Source organism: Neopelma chrysocephalum, unplaced genomic scaffold (genome assembly GCF_003984885.1).
Source record: "Neopelma chrysocephalum unplaced genomic scaffold, ASM398488v2 Primary Assembly neopelma1_22b, whole genome shotgun sequence".
Lineage (NCBI taxonomy): Eukaryota > Metazoa > Chordata > Aves > Passeriformes > Pipridae > Neopelma > Neopelma chrysocephalum.
In genome coordinates this window covers 2,833,756-2,855,976 of record NW_020897690.1, presented here as the reverse complement: position 1 = coordinate 2,855,976, position 22,221 = coordinate 2,833,756, and positions in this window count along the sequence as shown.

The window sequence follows — 22,221 nt, the reverse complement described above, 5'->3', positions numbered from 1 at the left end:
ACTGTCTTCATAGGAGACATGTTCCAACCCTCTTATTCTTTCTGGCCCTCCTCTGGAACTGCTCTGACGTCTTTGTTTTGCTGGGGGCCCTGGAACTGGAAACAGTACACAGCTGGATACAGTACTTACAGAAATAAAGACAGAATTATCATTAAAAGAATCAGTCACATGGTCTGTGGGCTCAATACGCATCTCAGCTATTACATTTCACCAGACGATCACTTTCTTTAGGACAGTTATCCCCAAGACTTTACATTAGACACACAAGCATCTTTGCATGTCCCACACACTGACTGGTTTTGTAAGTATTTTCTTCTCTCTAACAATATCTTTTAAGAGTAATATCATGTCTCTAGAACTTCTCAGACATGTGGAAATTAATGATAACATATGTGATGCCAATGCTCTTGAAGATAGGAGGAGCAGAAGTGAAACAAAATGAATTGGTCTAGGACAGGAACTAATGGTAAAACTTAAAACTTTCCACCACCCAGATAATGAGTGGAGGCTATTCCAAGGAATGCTAACTGATGGGTGACTGTGATCCATGAATATGATGCAGTTTAAACCATTCTAAGATGTGCTGAATGAGGCATTTAAGTAGAAAAATTCTTAATTAATGTGACTATAAAAGCTCAGATGAACTTTGGCGAGATATGCTCAGCAATGTTTATATAAAGCAGATTCAGAACAGAAAGACTAGAGCTATGATGGAGGAGGATAAAGACAACTTAATATCTGAAGATAGATAGATAGATAGATGATAAATAGATAATTAGGTCCTTGAACTATACTAGCTTTCAGGCTTCCTGGGATTTTGCTTTCATATATATACAACTTTATATTTCCAAAGAAACAAAAATAATTCATTTGGTATTTTCCATTTCTCCTGAATTTTCTCTGAATGGCAGAAAACAACCTTTTGGTGAAAATAACCCACATTCATTCTAATAAAACATTGTCAAGTTCAGGATGATTAAGGTGAAAACTGAGGGAAATATAAACCAAGCATTTGTAATTCTAGCTTATATTTAATATAAACTTCCTCAAAGCTATGAGGATAAAAAATTAATCATGATGAATTTGTGATGGCATTTCTGTCTTCATGCAGTTAGTTTTATTTGTAATTTGGTTTATGCTGTTCTTCACAAAATGGGTTTTTCTCTCCTTCCTTGGACTTGTTTAAGTTTACTGTCATTTTCATTATTTATTAAATCACTCCTTTTGGGTTGAATAGTCTTCCTCATCATACTATTTTGATAAGTGTTGTGAATTACATGATGAGGTGCTGATCTGGAAAGCAGAAAAGCACCTGGGGGTTCTCATGGATACCAAGTTTAACATGAGTCGGAAATGCATCCTTTTGTAAAAGGAAGTATATAATGTTCTGAGCTACATTAGACGTATTGCCAGCACATCAAGGGAGGTGATCCTTCACTTCTACTCAGCTCTATGAGGCTACACTGGGAGTGCTGCATCCAGTGAGGGGCCATAAGGATGATTGAAGGCATCACTCATGTGTGGACAGGCTGAGAGAGCTGGGACTGTTGAGTCTGAAAAGGAGAAGGCACATGGGGGTCTTACGAATGTGCCAAATACCCAAAGGAAGGGTGAAAAGAGGATGGACCCAGACCATTTTTTAATGGGTCTGGACAATGGCAGGACAAGAACTGATGGGCCCAAGCTGAAACATGGGACTTTTGATTTTTCTTATTGTGAAGGTGACCAAGCACTGAAAGAGGTTGGGAGGTTGTGGAGTCTCCCATCTTGAAGATATTTTAAAGTAATCTGGAAATGACCTGTACAACCGGTTATAGATGGTCCTGCTTGAGCAGAGTTGTTGGACCAAATGATTTCCAGAGGTCCCTTCCAACATCAATCATTGTGTTATTCTGTGACAAACCATTCATACCCATACTTGGGAGTAACTAATCTGCTAGATTAAAATCTATTTATAGAGACTACTTATGCCTTTTTGTAGTGACTGCACATGGCACGTTAGGAATACTGATGGCAGATTTGATATTTCAAGTGCCTTGTCCAAACCATTTTGTCTTTTTTGTCATTTTAAGGAACTTGACTTGTCACAGATTATCAGCTTGATTTGCTTCATTGCTTTATTCTTCTGTCTCAAATGACTATTAACAGTCTGTACAACAATTTTAACTCACTGCTTATTAACTTTATGTCTAACTGAATAAATTATTCCAGAATGAGCATTAAACTGTCCTTTGCATACCTGAATAACCAAGCATGTAAAATTAAGCTCAGTGCTTGAAGTAGGTAGCTTGATTTAAGTCTTATCTATATATTCTTACTATGCAAATGAACTCTATTTTTGCTTGGAATCTCAGGGAAAGATACTGAACAATGGCAACACCTATTAGGAATTGCTTGAAATAGTAACCCACCCACTAAAACAATAGCCTCGAATTTTTTGTGCATTACTTTTATGCATATCTTTAGATACCTTCTAATACAGATGAAAAAAAAAAGTAAATTGTTAGAATGCTGAAAAACAGAAGTGAAAAGTAAAAGAAAATTCAAGATAATTCCATGTATCTGTTTGCAGATATTTTCACAACAGTGATACATTTTTAATGATCTGATTCCATACTATATTTCACACTATCCTTCGCAGAAAAACTATTTTTCAGTATTTATCTTTATTCTCCTTATGTCTTTTCCTTATACTACTTCACTTCATACAAACCACCACAAAATACAAAATAGCTGTGAGTTTGGTTTTTTGTAGTGTTTATTTTGGTTTCTTTTATAATGACTCTTTCTCAGGTGCTTCAACATCACTGTTCTTATTGCTTTCCAAAACCCATCTTCAGAACACCAATGTAAGGTGAAGAATTAATATCCCCATTTTCCATATCAGAGGAATTATGTCAAAGTAAGTTTAAAGCTCCTATTGTTAAAAGTTTCTAGTGATTTTGAACACAAAAGATCCATAGTAACATTATTCAGTACTTTGTGCTCAGAGCAGAGATTTTAGTGACCAACATCAAAGATAAAGTACAGTGCATTTCTGCAAGTTGTTCCACAGGAATCTCAAATTAAATAGCAACCATCTGTCAAAACTTTTTACATGAGTTATCTGATATCACAGAGGAATCCCATAGCAGATACTCCATTTCTTCAGAATTACATGCTTGTGTAAAGCAGTCATTTCACATAGAGGCTCCAGTTTCCGCAAGAAATTGAATGAAAGTATTTTTTTCAGTGAAAACCAATTTTTTTTTCTAAACCCAAATGAGATGAGAAGATTGACTCTCTTAAGAGGAAAGATATATTCTCTGGAGTGTTATGCACAGTCTGAAAGGTGCTCTATATCATTTGAGGGCAGCACAGGGGAGCAGAGGGGGGAATGAAAAAGCAAAATTTCCTTCAGTCTACTGGTCTTAAACATATTTCTGACTGACAATAACAAAGGCACAATTAGATAAGAGCACTGAAATTCTACTAATTCTAAGGGTTATTCTTCACCTGCTTTTTACACTTCACCAAATGTCCATGCTATCAGCTAATGAAAAGCTTATATGAAGAAAAATGTCAGACATTTCCATTTTGCATGAGTTTTTACTCATCGATAACCCTTTTCAATGCCCACAGGATGGTGACAATTTAGATGTGTTCTTTACAAATTTACTCCATGCTGCAAATCTACTCAGTTTTCACTCATTTTCTTTTCCAATAGACTCTCATACCATCACAGGCGTGCAATGAAATAAGGTGACATCACTCAAAACATGATCTCTGTATTATCATTGCAGTTGATTTGCCTCCCCTGGCTGGAGCAGCTTGACATTTTTTATAGGTGGCTTATTTGAATTGCTCCTTGTTCCAGGCCAACCAGGTTAATAGCAGCGAGTTCTCATGCTTGGAGAGCTTTTCTTTTTCACGCTCTCAACTCTGAAGAGCAAGTTGCTTATCGCAGCTCTCCTAGTGCAAGAGGTTTTTTTCTCTCATCAGAAGGCAGCTGGTACCTATCTTCTTATTTAGTTTTGTTGCTGATGAATTACGGATATCTTAATTCTTGGGCACTCAGCCCAATATTAAAAATCTAACATAGGATAAATCTGTCCAGTCAATACCTTTCTCATGTGCTTAATTTCTTAGCTCTGTGTCTTTTCTTGTAACAATCCTAAATTAAATTCATAACTATAATCTGACATTATAATTTCAATTAATTTGGAAAACATGCAAGACACATCAAGTACCTGTAAATTGGTGTTAAAACGCCATTACTGCCTTATGAAACACCAAATGATTTTCCTCCATCAAAAAAACCCTATTACATCAACTCTCATGGTTTAAAAATTATTCTCATGACTGTCATTCCATGAACTATAACTGTTACACAAAATCTTATTGTATTCGTGCTATGGACTTATTTAACAGATTTATGCTACTTGCAGCTTGGTTTAATCTCTGAAGTTATTTATCGGTTGTTAAAGCTCTATTGTTTTGTCCATGTGAAAGCTGTTTTACAGAGAATGTGGCAACTGTTCACTGTCATCAACGAAGCAATCAGGAATAGAGAGAGTAGGCAACTTAGTGTCACTTCTGAGCTGCAAGTGTGATAGCTATAGAAGTATCTTTACAAAACCTTGTTTGTTCTCTTCTCCACTGATATATTTTCTTATGTGTTTGAACAGCAGGGCAGAAGCCAGTATCTTTGGTAAAGTCAATGGAGGAAAAATAAAGTGGTCTGAAATTAACTGTCATAGTACATTAATGATGTTTAGTTTTGATGCATTGATCAAATGTAAAACCAGTGAATGGACTAAACTCCTCGAGGGCATTGACAAAATAGAACTGATTTAAAAGTCTTTGTTACTTGTATTTTTCCTATATTTTCAGCCTTTTTTTGAAGTAAGCATTTCGTGTTTTATTTTGTTACAACTGCTTAGAAAAAGACTTTTTTTTTTAAATCTGATGAGTAAGAATCTTGTAGTTCATGAAAAGTTAGGGAGTATTAAACTTAAATTGTGAGATGTATTTAAAAAAAATGTTCAAAGTTTTACCAAAGATTACAGCATAGACAGAATCAAATCTTATAAAAAAATAAAGCTGCTGTTGAAATCCAATTTTTTACACAGTGGATAAAAACAAACATGCAAGCAAAAAAACTTTAGTTGGGAAAAAACCAATTGACTAAATCAAACTTTCAGACTTTATTTTTCCTATTTGTTATGCAGTAAATTCAGCATAAATTGAAAGGAGAAAAAAATTATTTATTTATTCATTTTAAGAAAGCAGAGAAATCCATCATTTTATTTATTTGCATAATCACAAAGTTTTTGCATTAGATTTCAGTTAAAAAAATTCCTTGGAAAGTTTCAGTGTTCATTTTCTGAGCAAAGAACCTCTCACAGGGTGAACCCATCTGCTACTGTTTAATGAAGCAGGTGACTAGTAAGATGCTTGTGGCACCAAAAAACACAAGTATCTTTGAGGTTTATGAGTAAAACGACTAAGTAATTTTATTTTGGGTCTCCTCCTCAGTGTGCCAATGGCAGTTATGGGAAAGCCATCAGTTGTTTATGCGGGAGCAAAATAAACTTTTGGTGCTATTACAATTGCTTTTTAAAAACAGCCCTTCTAAGATGTTTTGTTTTATGCTGAAGGGCAAGAATGATGTCTGAAGGATACTTGCTCCAAGATTTTTCCGAGGACTAAAACGAAGTTGGCATGTCTCTTTTTTCCTGCATCACTCTGCTGTCTCTTTTTGAGGATAGGTGCAGCACATGCCTTTTTCCAATTGTCAGTGGTCTCTCCAATCTCCACAAGCTTTCAAAGATGATAGAGTGAGACCTTGTAAATACATTGGCCATTCTCCTTGGAGTCAACCATGGGGGTCTTGCTCCAGTTGAAATCTTTCCAGTAATTCCTAATTCAATTCTCATGCACATCTGATCATTCTCCTTCTTGAACCCTGCCTCTAGTCACAGGTATCTGTGAGATCTTGTCTGCAAAAGCTGTGTACGGCTGCCTAGTTTGTGACCAGAGTCACTGAATTACCACTTTCACTGTGCAATAGGCTTCCATTTTCTTTACTCAGACATCTGAAATAATGCAGTGGTATAAGGTCTTGTTGCCCACAGTGTCTCTTGCAAGTCTCAATTCCAGCTGAGCTTTGGCTTTCCTGACATCATCATTGCATGACCTGGACAATGCTTTAAAATTCTTTTTTTATATCCTGTCCCTGCTTCTACCACCTATAGAAAGCTTCTTGCATTGTAACTGAGTCATGACATTCCTGTGAAGCCAAGCTGGTCTCCTGAAATGTCTTGACTTCCTCAAATGTCTTGGAAGGGAGTTTGGAAGTTCAATTATTAGGCATATAAAGAAATTATTTTAAGGTAACAGAAAAGCATTATTCTGAGAAACCAGAGAAAACATCTGCTGAAAGTGGGAGAAATGGTTAGTACTTAGCAAAAATCCATAATCTGTTCATTCCCCTCTCAACCTTATACAATATGAGAGAAATAGGTGCTCAATTACGGCTCTTGTACCTAGTGAGATTCCAGATGGAGGAGACTAGGTGCCTTGGGCAAAGCTATGAAGTCATACTATCTTAAAATCCTGTCCCCTGTGTCTTGCTTTTCTTTCTTCAGTTTCAAGGACAATTAATTATATGACAGGAATTAAATTCAAATTTCATGTCTTGGTTAACTGAAACTAAAAGAGTTATCATTGCCTGTTAAATTTTATAGCCCTTTTCTGTAAGAAATTACCCTAAATGAAATGGCAATTAAATGTATGGTAAAATGTTAGGATAAAGTAGATTTTATAATGGCACAAAGAATAGATACTTACCAACAGATACTGCAGTACTTAAATGAAATAGAAACACAGCCTCACTGAAATACTTCTGGAAATTTAAATCTGAGTAGTTCTTGTCTTTCTAAACTCAGACAAAGAGCAATCATCTATAGAAATTACATAGTTCATGTTGAAATGCTGACAGAGAGACATAGAGACTAAATTTTCACAGTAAATATTATAATGCTATAAATTAAATCTATGTACCATTAAGGATACATTTCCTACTGCTGATACTCTGCAGGACACTACATCATGTGCTGAAAGACCATTTCATTGCAGTATTTTGAGCTGTAGGAAAGTATTAATTTACAGTATACAATTAATTAATTTTTTTTTGAAGATTAGCATAATATGTTTTAAAATTTAAACACCCTATGCAGTTTTATAGTATCAATGCACAGATAAAATGGAAAAAAAAAATCAAAACATCAGCGTGCCAAAGTAAAATTATTATATAATTTGAGTGGAGCAGCTTTAACTGTTTGCCAATATTTGCTAGCAAGCTGGCAGTCCTGGAGCTCTTCTACCACACTGTATTGACATCCCAAATATGTGCAGCACCAAATAGCATCATATTTTTGGGTTCCAGGTCTGCTGTAGTATCCCAAATCCCAAATTTTGTGTTTTTCTGTCTATTGGGATAGCTCTTGCCCATGTGATAAAGATAAAAGAGAGAGAAAGAGAAAGCGGTATACTTTTATGAGAAGAATGAAAGAACATTTATTTTATGGCAACTTATTTTTATCTTTATGTACTCAGGTAACCCTTTCTAAATCAGGACTTTCAATGGGCAACTGCATTGTAAATACACAGCCACTTGACAACTTAGAATCATAGAATATCTTGGGTTGGAGGGGACTCACAAGGATCATCAGCTCTTGGCTCTGTGCAGGACAGCCCCAAGAATCACACAATGTGACCAAGAGTGTTGTCCAAAAATTTCTTGAACTCTGTCAGGCTTGGTGCTCGGACCACTTCCCTGGGGAACCTGTTCCTGTGCCCAACCAACCTCTGGGTGAAGAACCTCTTTCTAACATCCAACCTAAACCTCCCCTGACACAACTTCAGGCCGTTCCCTCAGGTCCTGTCACTGTTCACTACAGAGAGGAGATCAGTGCCTGCCCCTCCTCTTTCCCTCATAAGGAAGTTGTAGATTTCAGTGAGGTCTCCCCTCAGTCTCCTTCAGGCTAGGCAGACCAAGTGACCTCAGCCACTCATCATATGGCTTTCCCTCAAGGCCCTTCCCCATCTTTTTAGCCCTTCTTTGGATGTTCTCTAACAGCTTTATGTTCTTCTTATACTGTGGCACCCAAATCTTTTTTTTTATTAGCTCGATTCTGCCCAGATGTAGTTGATTAGTTAATTGCACACATGCACAGGCTTGGTTCTGAACTTTTCATAGAATCATTTTATGGGTTTCCTATAACACTTCTGGACCAGCTCTTGGGAAGCACTGGTTGAAGTCAATTCTGAATATGTTTTGTGTCTTCTTTCTCCATATTTTTAATAGATACCTTAGCATGAACTTCAGAAATTTGACTGGATCCACAATTGTAAAGGTTATCTGTATTGAAGTTTTACGTGACCTCTCTGCCATTCCTAAAAATCCACAAAAGTTGTATGTACACGCACTGTAATATTTGATTCTAGAAATTTAATGGAATATTTTCCAAGCATGAGATGAGAAAAGTGAAAATTATAGAATGTACTTTTCTGTTTTCCTAGTCCTTGTCTCCAAAATCCTACCTCCCCATGAAAATATTTCTTTAAAATAAAAATACTAACACCTGACACCCTCTTTCTGTTTTGAGTAACACTCTTTCAGCACTTCAATGCGTCCAATGCATCCTCTTTGTTCTGTGAAAAAAAAGACAGAATATCTGTCTGTTATTTTGGCAGGAAACAGGTATTCTGACAGGCTTAAAAAATACTCTTTACTCAGGAGAATACTACCTGCATGTCCCTGTCTCAAGTGATTTAGTTAGCTTACAGAAGCATGTAACTTCTGAACCATTCGAATTTTATTCATAACTAATGAGTCTAGGTCAACCACTAAAAACAAAATGTTTGTGAACTACTTCTGAGATAAGGTGAAGCCCAGACTAAGTTAGAAAACTTTCTAGTCAAATATTCATATAAAATTGCACGTCTGTTTTAAATTCCTTTTTCTTTCAATCCCCACTTTTGATCATCCTCTATACTTCAAAACTATAATGCTTTAATCAAAATCATTTTTTATGTTGTCATGCACATTTTCAACACATAAAACCACAATTACACAAAATGACAGACAATTAGTTTTTAATCATCTTCAGTGGAAAGGGAAATATAAAAAAATGTTCTTCTTTCTGTTGATCACTATACTGTTAGCAGAGAAAATGTGAAAAAAAGTAATACTTTGTGAAACACAATTTACTCACACACCCAAACTGTTAGTCAGGATTTCGAAAGGATGTAACAAATTGATATAACAGCCAAGCAAGTGAGAAATGCGGTACTGGACACAATACTCCAGGTGGGGTCTCACAAGGGCAGAGTAGAGGGCAAAAATAACCTCCCCGAATCTGCTGGACACCCTTCTTGTGATTCAGCTCATTATGCAGCTGTTTTTTTGCTATCTTGTTGTCATTGGTAAGGGTATTAAAGAGCACCAGTGCCGAGACAGAGCTCTGAGGAACACCAGTTGTCACCAGCCTCCACCTGGACATAGAGCCATTGACTATAACCCTCTGACTGTATCCATCCAGTGAATTCATTACCACTGAATATTCAACCCTTTGGATCCATGTCTCTTCAATTTTGAAGTAAGGATGCCATGCGGTACCATGTTGAAGGCCTTACAGAAGTCTAGGTAGGTGACACGGGTCGCTCTTTTGTTGTTGACTGTCACAATGACTCCATCATAGCAGGATACCAGGTTGGTCGAGTGTGATTTGTCCTTAGTAAAGCCACACTGGCTGCCTTGGATCACCTCCTTGTCTTGAATGTGCCTTAACATTGCTCCCAAGAGGATCTGCTCCATGACCTTCTCAATCACAGAGGTGAGGCTCACCAGACAGTAGTTCACAGGATCTTTCTTTCTCCCCTTTTCAAAAATAGAAGTCATATTTCCCTTTATTCGGTCACCAGAGACTTATCCTAGCCACCAAGACCTTTTAAATATGATGGAGAGTGGTTTAGAAACATCAGCCGTTGCTTTGGGATGCATCTCATTTGGCTCTGTAGATTTGTGGCTATTCACCTCCATCAAGTGGTCCTGAACTTCCTCTTTGCTTACAGTGAGAGGGACTTTGCTGCCCCAACACCCACCTAGAGGTTCAGAGACTTGAAAGATGTAATTATAAATGACATTTGAGCTTTTATTCTATAGGGAAGTTTACAGAATATGACCAAGGACACAAATGTATTTAAATGAAAAGCAGAAGAACTCTTTAGAAATGAGCCTTGAAAAGATAACGGTTGGGAAATGAATCATTGTTACTTGATTTTAGTAGTTTAATTTAAAGGTCAAATTCTACTTATTTTGCTACTTTAAGCAATATAAGTCATGGCTGAATTTTCTTTCTGTTTCAAATCTATGCTGCATTACACTGGCAAAAGTTAGAATCTGATTTGCTTCTTATTTCAAGACTAAATTAGGAATAAGCAATGGAATCCGAGAATGTACATGTAATGTTCTAGAATTGGTATAATTCACATGAGAATTGGTGCAAAGATAGTAGAATATACACAGTGGCTTTTGATAGCATTCTCTTTGTCTATTAATGCTTTAATTTTATGATTTACATAACACCAGTTCATTGTAGGCATTTACAAACATCTATTTTATTTACAGTAAAATTTTAGCTTCTCAAAAGTTTTTATTCTAAAATAATTTTTTCATTTCTTTGGAGAAGAAAAAACTTTTTTTTTTTAATGAATGCTAGTGTATCTTTATAACAACAACAAAAAAATGAGATCTTCATTTCTTATAAATTGTTCTTACCACATATCAACAACTTTGTTTTAATTGTTTAGACAATTTAGTGAATTCAAGGACTTCATATTTTCTATTACTTCTTCCCTGCACACTTCACTCATGCCTTATCATATTTGTGGTAATTATAATTTATCAGTCCATTTGCTCTTTCTGCATTAGAAAACCAGTTTCGAACACACTTTTTTGGGGAAGCATGATTTCAAAATATTTCAAAATCAAAAATTGATTTCAAAATATTACGGTGTTGTGTGATTTTATGAAGCAAACAAATAAACAAAGTAAGGCACTTCCTTAAAATTTCACAGAAAGTGTTAATTTCAGTGTGATGGGTTTGATATTGACTGTAAACATTTCTATGACAGACAGTGTCACATTTTCATAGAAACAGGTTGGTCTTCAAGGAAACAAAAATGAACAAAAAACCACAACAAAACTTTGTCATGCAGAGACTGCTATCAGAAAACCTAGTAATTGTATTCTGTCATCACAAGCAGAAAAGAAAACCTGCAAGTCTATTAACAAAAGGGAGTATGATAAGGTTGATTTAATTTCCAAAGATGGTTGGCAATTTGTGCAAATGGGCTTTGCTTTCTAAAAATATCTTCAGTCTGAAATGCCTGTACCAAGACATTGTTTTTCTCAATGTTTATTTTTTTTTTCTATTTTAGCAAATGCTAAATTTTACAAAAGTAGAAGATATTTTAAAAATGTGTCTCTGCTATGAATGTGCTACAGGGTTACAAAGAAAAGTTTCTTTTTGTGTATAGAATGTAAGTAACTTCTGGTTAGAGAATTTTTGAGAAGATACTCATTAGAAACAGTTTCAGTGATACTCTTGTATTAAATATAAAAGGAATCACTGGAATTCTGTAATATCTGAGTCTCTGATATTTGTTCAGATTCTCTTCCCATTACCACTCATGCTTTTAACCAGCATTCCTGCATGCACAGAAGTGACTGACAGACCAGATATGAAATGTTTATGGAATAATGAATTCAAATATTGTCAACATAAATCAAGGATAAGGTGTTTGTTAAATTGAGAACTCAACAACTTTTCTGCGATTAGAGACTTTCAATGAATGCTGAATATACCTAGGTCCCTTCTTAATAATTTTCTTTCTCTATGCCTTGGACAAAGTATTTCAATATGAATTCAGAGGAGAGGAGGCTGTCAGGCAAATGGAAGATTGTTTCAACTGTCTCTAATATTTCTTTTTTTTTTCAGATTTTGATATTGTTGCTCATCACAGAGGTTACTGATCACTTCTCACCCAAAATCAAGCATAGATTCAATTGTAGGTTTCTGCCCTGACACCAACAAGCGGAGAAGTAATTGCTTATAATAACCAGATATGAAGTATTTCATCCACTTTGCTTTTGAAGTACTTAAATAGAAATTCTACTTCTGTCTGCTTTGGTCCCTTACAAGTTCTCATAGAGATATAAATTTTGTGGATTGGTTTGTCATCAGTGTATTTCAGGATTAGGCTAAATCTTGTCAAAAAAGATAACAATGTAAATCACACCCTACATTATTAAGAAGTTAATGTACACTAGAACTCATTTTTTGACAAAGCAACCTATTTCTCAGGCTATTAGTTAAAAGCACAGTTGTCCTTATTATCAGGTCCATTGGTCTACATATGCAGAAATTTTTGCCTTAACTAATTTATACTCTCCTTTTGAATTTTGAGAATTATATTTTTTCACCTTATGTAATACATCCTGGCAATGAGACGTATATACACCAGTACCATAATGACTTTTTTGCTATGACCGTTGTCAATCTTAAAAACAGGCTTGTGAGGCAGTAGTTGAATGTGAGTGTTCAAAGTCACTTCACAGACTGAAATATACAGTCCTCGATGAAAACTTGCTAGAATTAAGGAGCTTGATTTCTGTCAATCTGTACTGATTAAGGTCAGCATTGAAAAGCAGGGGATCTCAACTTTTTTTTGGAAACCTAGGAATGCTGAGAGCTTCCTAGTGAGATCCTTATTAAGCAGCCAACTCCTGTCAGTTTCAGCTCTAGTACTGTTTATGTCTCAGCACATGGATTTGAAAGTTGGAAATCCACCAAAGCCAGTAGAAGACATCTAAATGTCTCTTGAAGGAAATGCCTGAGGAAAACTGGAAGTATTAGAATGGAATGGATTTCTAACAAATGACAACAGCCATCAGAGAGGTCAACTCCTTACCTCTAGAGTTAGGTTGAAAAGAGAATAACCATATTTGACATTGTGGTGAAAACATAGCTCAAGTATCTCCTGTGATGGAGGGCTACTTATAAACAGGCAAGAGGTCATAAAGCACCCGTAGGAATAGGAATACACAAGCATGCCTGACTGGAAGAGTTGTTCACAGAAAACCTATATAAGACTCTATGACAACGCGCGTGCTTGTTCGCTCAGTGCCTTATTATGGGCCCACCTGGCCCCCACTGCAGGGGCTCCAAGTATGTCTGTGAGAACTTTATCTTTTCTTGTAATGGAGTTAACCTTCCTGGCAGGCAGGAAGAGAAAACACATAAAACTATTCGCAGGAAGATGTCTTTTCCCAGGCAGCAAAGCTTCCTTGAGCAAACACTAACTTCTTTCCTCCTCAAGTAATTCTTCCAAAGATTTTTCTACATTTACAGGGTGGTAGGGACAGAGGAGATGCAAGATAAACTATGACTTAAGTAAATCACTTACAGTTAATGTTAAATAGAGTAAATGTCTTTACCTCTCTGTACCTTTAAATTAGAAGTTTGCCAAAACTGCTCATAGTTTCATAAATTACGTTTACTACATTTTAGACATACAATCTTAACCACAAGGAGTAATCCAAAGGGGAAAAGAATCTAAACTGATGATACAGAAATCATTTACAGGAGCTTCTGTTTTCTAAGTGTCACAAGGCATTAGGTACAAACTGCATGAAATCATCCTGAAGCCAACAGGTCAAAACAGAGCTGGAACTTTTTTCATCACAATAGCCAGGCTGAGTTTAACACAGTTTCAACTTCAGTGAAATTGATTCAGAAATTAGGTGAATGAATCTTTTGCTCTATGTGCAGTACAAATCACTATATTCCACTTGTTAGTTTTCTTTAGTAGCGAATTCAGGAAGCACTGTTGAGTTGTTTAAAGAAAACCAAATACAGTAATTTGATCTCACTCAGCCAAATAAAAACACAGTTGTTCATGCACATTTGTGCACCACATAAACAAGTTCTGATGTGCCTTGTCATTTTTGATACTAGCTTTGATTGAATAGATATACAAAAATAAAAATAATCAGCTTTGAGAAAATTATCTTCCAAATCTCTAGTGGCATTTCTTGGATCTAACACAGTTAAGTTCCGCTGTAAATGATAAACCTTAAAACAGAGTGCTAAATAAGTTCGCCAGAATTTAGAATCAGAAAGTCATAAAAAACCCAGTAAATTGTTATTATAGGGAAGTCAGCTTACGCAGAATTTTTAATGTAAATATTATTAATTTTTTTTTTTAAATTTCTTCTATGGCTTGTCTTCTGCTGAAGAATAAACTCAAAAAGATTTTTTACCTGAGTGGCCATGAATGGTGTTTGGCTCTGATTATAGTCATTCCATTAGAGATGGAAACAGTGGGAGGTGGTCCACAAGCAGGAAGAAATGAAAAGGGAAGATCAGAAAAGAAAGAAAGATGGAAATATGGAGATAATCCTGACAGAAGGCTTGTAGTGGAACAGGGTATTCGGAACAGGTGGATAGAAGTGACTGACCACAGCCTGTGGGAGAGTCAAGACTAGAAAGCAGAACATCTATTCTTCCTTACAGATTGCTTTTATTCCCATTTACATAGCCCTTTGCACATAGACAGGTTTCACACACATACAAACACAAAGAATAAAGAAAAGGATTTTTTTTGCTTTTTCACTCTGAACTACAACAGAATTGTTAGATGTGCTGTGCATTATCTGAAATGCTGTGCATCAAATATCAAGGCAAGCAACATCCTACATATTGTGCCAACAAGCTCATTCATTTATTGCTAAGACATCTCAATTACTTACTGTGACTGAATTAGAGCAATGTACATTTTTTCATCAAATTTTACTGTACTTAGAATCATTCTGGTACCAGTTTGTACAACTCTTAGTGGATGTACAATAGTGTGTTTAAAGTATCTCTCCAACTTCTGCACTCATCTCAAAAATATAACTGACATATTTCTTAATAGGTTCTTAAAAACATAGCTGAAGCACAGCTGTGGTACTTACTAAATGATGGATTGAGATGGGAATATTTTAATTAAATATGTCACTTTATGAAGTATATTTTAGACTATGGAGTGATTTGAAAGGAACTTACTGAGCAGACAGAAGGATGGAGGCACAGGTCACCACTCTGCCAAGTTCAGGTCATTCTTTATTCTCCAAGAGTTTTAAAAGTTTCTCTTAGTCATCCTTGTTGGAGATAATCCACATTTTGACACTACTTTTATTGGTCCACAGAATAATACTTCAGTGTTGTATCTGGGAAGTGGAGGGTATATATTTAGCACCCAATGCTGTTTTACTCAGATGATTGCAGAGTAAACAAAATGGACTGGGGATTCCCACATGCCCACTGAGTGCCCTGAATACCAACTTGCTAAGAGGTTTAATTGCCATTCAGGGGCTGACAGCTCTCTTCCTCTAAGAAGAAGTACTAGTCCACTCTTTCCCTCTAATAGAGACTGGAAAAAGATGGAAATTGAAAACATTTTCATAGGAATGCTAAATACTATCTTTTTTGTAGTGCATATTTCATTGTCTTTTTTGGTACTATGGTAGACAAGATATTGATTTGAAAGACGCAAGAAAAGTAACTTCACACACAGACTAAGTAGGAGAGCTCACATCAGCATTTTTAGGAAATGACGAAGTTTTCACTTGTCAATGTGTGCAGCAACAGTGGAAAATCCGTCTGGCATAAGGTAAATGTGAAGTTAGAAGAAAATGGATTTCATGGTTTCTGTGAAGATTTTAAAGTCTTATATGTTCCCTTCAGACTTCAAATAATTTTCAATGGGGAATAATTAAAGGAAGTGTAGTAATATGACGTTTGCGTATATAGTTGTGGTGGTTTGACCCTGGCTGAACACCTAGTGTCCACCAAAGCCACTGTGTCACTCCTGTCCTCAGATGGACCAGGGGGAGAAAATACAAATGAAAGGTTTGTGAGTCGAGATAAACACAGGGAAACATCACTCACCAGTTACCATCATGGGCAAAACAGGGGAAATCAGTTTGATTTATTGCCAATCAAATCAGAGTAGGGTGATGAGATATAAAACCAATTCTTAAAAATACCTTCCCCCCACTCCTCCCTTCTTCCTGATTTTAACTTTACCATCCATTTTCTCTCCCTCCTTTCCCCTAATGGCAGAGGGGGGCATGGAATGGGGGTTGTGGTTAGTTTATCACCCATTGTCTCTGCTGCTTTTTCCTCCTCAAGGGGAGGAGGACTCAATCTCTTCCTTTGTTCCAGCACGAGGTCCCTCCCACAGGTGACAGTCCTGCATGAATTTCCCCAATGTTAAATTCATGTTCTCCTTCACACAGGCTGCAATTCTTCAAAAAGGGCTCCAATGTGGATCCCTTCCATAGGGTGCAGTCCTTCAGGAACAGGCTACTCCAGAGTCGGTCCCCTGTGGGGTCACAAGTCCTGCCAGCAAACCTGATCCAGTGTGGGGACCTCTCTCCATACCTGCGCAGGTCCTGCCAGAAGCCTGGTCCAACATGGGATTCCCACAGGGTCACAGCCTCCTTCTGGCACCCACCTTCTCCACAGGCCACAGGTGGATCTCTGCTGTTGTGGACCTACATGGACTGCAGGGGGAAGGCTTGTCTCACCACAGTGTTCCCCACAGACTACAGGGGAATCTCTGCTCTGGTACCTGGAGCACCTTTTCCCCCTTCCTTCTTCACTGAAGGTGAAGAAAGAGGTGGTGTCTGCAGAACTATTTCTCTCACATATTCTCGTTTCTCTGTTCTCCAGCTGTCATTGCACAAGCAGTTACTTCCTCTTCTTAAATGTGTTATCCCAGAGGCACTACCACTGTTGCTGATGGGCTTGGCCTTGGCTAGCAGTGGGTGCCCCTTGGAATATTGGTTCTGTTGGACATCAAGGAAGCTTCTGACAGTTTCTCCCAAAAACCACCCCTGTAGCCCACCACTACCAAAATCTTACCGTGCAAAGCTGATAGAGTAGTCATCTGGAATAGTAACAATGGCATTTTACATTTTTTAGGTGTTTCTGATATTGTTTTTAAATTTACATCATACTCATATTTTTTATCCTATCTGGAAATTGCTCCGGAAATCATAGGTTCAGCATTCCTACTGAAAACTAGTATTGAAACATCTTGTCTCTTTGTATGCCATCATCTGATTATTTCATCACACCCACTTGCAGATTATTCATCTCTCTTCCAAACTGTCAACTCTTGTGCCTTGAGCATTAGTCACACTATTTTGACACTTGTATCACATATATGCCCCTGCAATTTTTTTCTCTGTGCTGAAAATATGAATGCAGTAACAAGTGACAAGCATCAAGGTCTCTTCTCTGCTCTTGGGTTTTGTCGATGAGGTGCAGTCAACCAATCTCTCATCTGCTCCCAAGAGCAATAGAAATTCGGTGGAGCTTATCTGCATTCAAAGGCTCAGTCCTCCATATGGAGACCCATACAGAAAAGGGGAAGAAATATTGTGAGTGGTAAGTTCACTTTCATGCTTAAAACTGTGGGCATCTTTGTCTTACCCCTATCCACAGCACACATTTTGCTGCCTGAGTCTCATTTGGTGGACTAGGACAGAGCTGACCAGCCCTTCTGTTACTATCATCAATGCTTTTGTAATTCTGTTCAATTTATTTAACTAATAAACTTTGAATTAATCTTAATTAATTTCCCATTGTTTCAAGACATTTAAGACATGTGTCTACCTTTAAGCAAATGACTAGCTGCACTAAATTCAAAGGATGACTAATCACACTGTAAGTAGGTTTTAATACCTCTTTGAAGCTAACCTTAATTTTTATACTACAGTAACAAATCTAACTGAAGGCTTGAGACATTTAATCATCAGGCCTTTGTTCATGTTATCACAGAGAACAAGATTGTTCTTAGATCCTACATCTACACAGAGTTCCTGTGACATGCAGCTGCTCAGAGTCTAGCACTTAATTCTTGGTCCCTGGCACAATAATGTCAGCACAGCTCTATAACCAGATGAACTATGGCTGACTGCAGCTTATCTTAAAATACCCTTTAAAATGTTAACACCACTATGGAGAAAAATTTCATTTAAATTTACTGAAAAGCTAATACATTTCCATGTCTGCCAATTAAGTACTTGTACAACATGAAATAACATCCTCCATTCCATGTTTCAAAGAAAGAAAAAACATAAAATAATTTAGTCATGCACACAGACATAAAAAGGGAGCTGCATTGACAATACTGTAAGGACCGGAGGGTAATATATACTGAATTGAGGGCAGTATGTTCTGAATTGACAATACTGAAAGGATTGGCTGTGGTGACAGGCAAATATTGTGCTTCTATTAACATGGATTTCAGCGGAAACAGTATTGGTACCTTGATAATTGGAGACCTTGATTTTCTTGCTGTCCATTTCTTTAATATGTGAATGAGTAAAACAAGGTAATAGCACCTCTCTTCCACCTCTTTCCATCTTAGTACTGAGAGAGGTGCTTTTGGAAGGCATTATATAATGGTCCATAAACATTTATTACTTAAATCTCAATTTTCTTGGGATTGCAAGTTGGTCATAATTATTTTTCTGTGGCCAGGGACTAGTTAATAATCTATTCACTGAACAGAAACTTAGGGAAAGCTGAGTAAGGTAAAAAGTCTGCCTGTGTTTATCTTTATATTGGGCTAAATACATACACAAGCACTAGTGCACACAGTAGAAATAACAGGTATGTTCTGATCTAAAGTGTCAGAATGACAACCTCTTTAAATTCTTTTAAGTGCTCCATAGGAGCAGGACCTGCCCATTTAGATATTCAGTGGCATGAAAAGTGCTAGCTGTTGGACAGATGAATAAGATTCATGTTGACAGCTGTTTATAGCTCTTTTGGCTGCTATTTATAAAGGGGGGAGGTGTGGATACAAATCTGTTTGTGTCAGCCTAGATGTTTTGATTTCACTATTGCAGGCGATAGTGGTAACCTATTACATGTGGTAGGTGCTCAATAAATTAAGCACAGTGTCATCACCAAGGGGTACCAGCTCTGTTATCAGTGCAGACTGGCTGAAGCTGCTCTGAGGAGTGCAATTCACAGCCATTAGTGTATTCTTCTGTGCTTTTTGGTTAGATCTTGACAGTTACACTGCAACTGTCACGTTCCAGTCCATCTCCTGCAATTTCTTTCACCAGCTTGGAAAGCATGTGTCAAAAGTACATCTGAAAAAATTTCTTTAGCTTATTGCTTCCAGGAATTGCAGAAAACATCCTGATAGGTCTTCATGTCTTCATATTTAGGAAAGTGAAATTCAGTGATGAAAAGGGTCTAGTGATTTCTTCCTACAAATAATTTTTTTCTGAAGCAGTATTTACTGAATATTGGCTATTTTGTATTTACCAATATGTCTTGTCTTCTCTTATCTATTTTTAAAATTTGCCAAACAACATGGCTTCCAAAACTCACCATAGGTGAGTATTCTATACCAAGACATTTTCCCTGATGCCCAAACTATATTTCCATTGTATTTCTATTATTATTATTATTATTACTTATTATTTGAAATGTTATCCTGTATTATGATAAATACTTCCCTCTCCTTTGCATTTGCACCTTTCTGACATTGCTAGTCCTAGTGAATATAGAGAATACAACACACAGAGTATCTGTTTTCACTGACAAATTGGATCAGTGGCAATAGGCATATTCTGCACTCATGCAGGAATAAATATCTTTCTTTTCTTGTGCTCATAGACATATAAAACCTGAATGTACTGACAACAAATACTGTCAATATACAGTACAGGGCTGCCACATGAGTATAGAAAATGTTATAGGAAAATGTCTGTATTTCTAAAGGGAAAAAATCTATTAAATTCTGCATATATAAATCAAATATTTTTTCATTTTTTTTTTCTTAATCTATATGTGTATTTTGCAAAATGTCCTTAGCCACAGAATAAACCATTAGTCACAAAATGTGTGAATGGATTTAGATAATTTTCTTCAGCAAGTGCTTCATGTGGGCCTGGATTTCATATTGGCCAGTGGTGTCCTGAATGAGTGAAATAAAATCTCATGTACAAATAAGAGGAGTCATTAGCATAAACAAACAAAACTAAGGACAATCTGGGGAAAAAGCAATAAATGTGTAATCACAACAAGGAATCAGCTCAACCAGGCTTTATGAAGTCCTTCAGATTTACCCTCGATCTAAGCTGAATTCCTACAATGCCTTCATCTAAGTAATCTACCTGAAGTCATTCATTCTGGCTTTACACAGAGAAATTTGCTGTTCAGTGTGATCAGTGTTCAGTGTTGCTGCAACCTCTCTTGCTCAGCAAAATTTATTAGGCGTAGGAAATTCTAAAAGAAGAGAGGGAAACAATTATGTGTAATATGGTGTAAATGCACCATATGGAAGAGAGGAATTCTCCTCAAAATTAAATTAAAAAAATATTCAGGCAGGTGTTTTGGTTTTGTTTTGTTTGTTTGTTTGTGTTTTTGGTTTGTGTGTGTTTTTTGTTTGTTTGTTTTTTGTTTTGTTTTTTTGTAGAAGCATCTCTGCACTGCAAGTTTGGAAAGTAATCTTATAGACTCCTGGTTTGGCGGTAAGGACCCTATCAGTTCAGCCTGGAACTGGTTAAAAGGACTCAGTACGAGGAGCTCTCTGACACCGTCCTCACTCTGGTATTGTGCTAAACTAATGCATGTATATTGCTTTTGATACTTGAATTGCACAGTACTATAAGGACTTATTAAGCCACCTGATAAGCTCCTTGCCCTTGATACCTGTGTGTTACAGGGTAATCAAAGCTCTGAAACCAAAAGATCAATTTACACAGGAAGTGGTGTTTGAATCTCCATGAGGAATATTGAGTTGTACTGTCCATTTTTCAAGTAAAAACAGTGTAGCAACTATAATTTCTAATCTTAACAGTAAAGCTTTAGTTGCATGCAAACAGTATCTAGCCTAACACCTGCAATAACACCCACAATCACAAGCCTTCACACATTAATTGACCCTTCATAGCTTAGCTGTCACATTTCCAGACACCAGACACAGTGAATGGCAGCACCCATGGACCACATGGCCAGTGGCCGGGGAGGGACACCCACACTGGTGACACAGGGCAGCTGTCACTGACCCCACATGTGTCTCTGGCAGACTTCAGGATTCCAGGGAATGCCATGCAGGCACCTCCATGACAGATTGGCTGTCTCCACACTATAACAGGCCCATGGAGGTACAAAAGTAAAAAAACAAACCCACAAACACAAGTAAAGTCTTAATGCAATCTAGTACTTGCCAGTTGGTTCAGAGTTTCCAACTTAAATACTCCATTGAAGGACTCTACACAATGCACAGGCATATTCTTACCTTGGTTTTGTATTGCTTTAGGCCTACAAGATTACAACAACATGACTAAGAGCAAACATGGAAATAAACATGACAATAATTTCATTTATCTGTGTAGAAATTTGATATTTATTAGCTAGTTATTCATGATCCCTCTCTAACAATCAGTGAACACCCATTCCCTGAATGCATTTAATCCAACCCTACAGGAGCTCTCTAATTTATAAGGTGTGTTCTTTGATTCCAGATAGAGTCTTTCTTGGATCAAATGCCAACAATTATCTGGTAATCAAGACAGTAAAAGTAGGTGATTTAAAGTCTATTTTTGTACAATTAATTTTGGAAACTGTTAGAATGGAAACTTTCCACCTACTAGAATTTCCAAATAAAGGAAAATATTGTTTAGAATAATAAAAAACTATTTTGTGAAGACTCTAATTTGATTTCATGACAAGAACAAGGGAACTAATTAAATCTGAAGAGTTGCTGATGACTAGTTAATAGCTATAAACGAGTTAAATAAAATCTAGTGACAGGGAGTTTGTTTACAGATAATTTTAATCCTATAGGGAGAAGAGAATAAATAAGGTTTTGTGTCATTTCTTTCAAGTATGCCGGTTACATACAGTGTCTCTTCTCCTCATCCCCTCTGTGAAATTGTAACTTTTTCTTAGCTGTCACTGTTTATAGAGGTTTGTAGAAAAATTTAGATTGGAAAAGAGTGTCTGGGGTCAAGTGACCGACCAAAGCACTTGCTTAAAACTGGGTTAACTAGAGGGTCTTGTCCAGCTGAGTTTTCAATATTCCTAACGACTG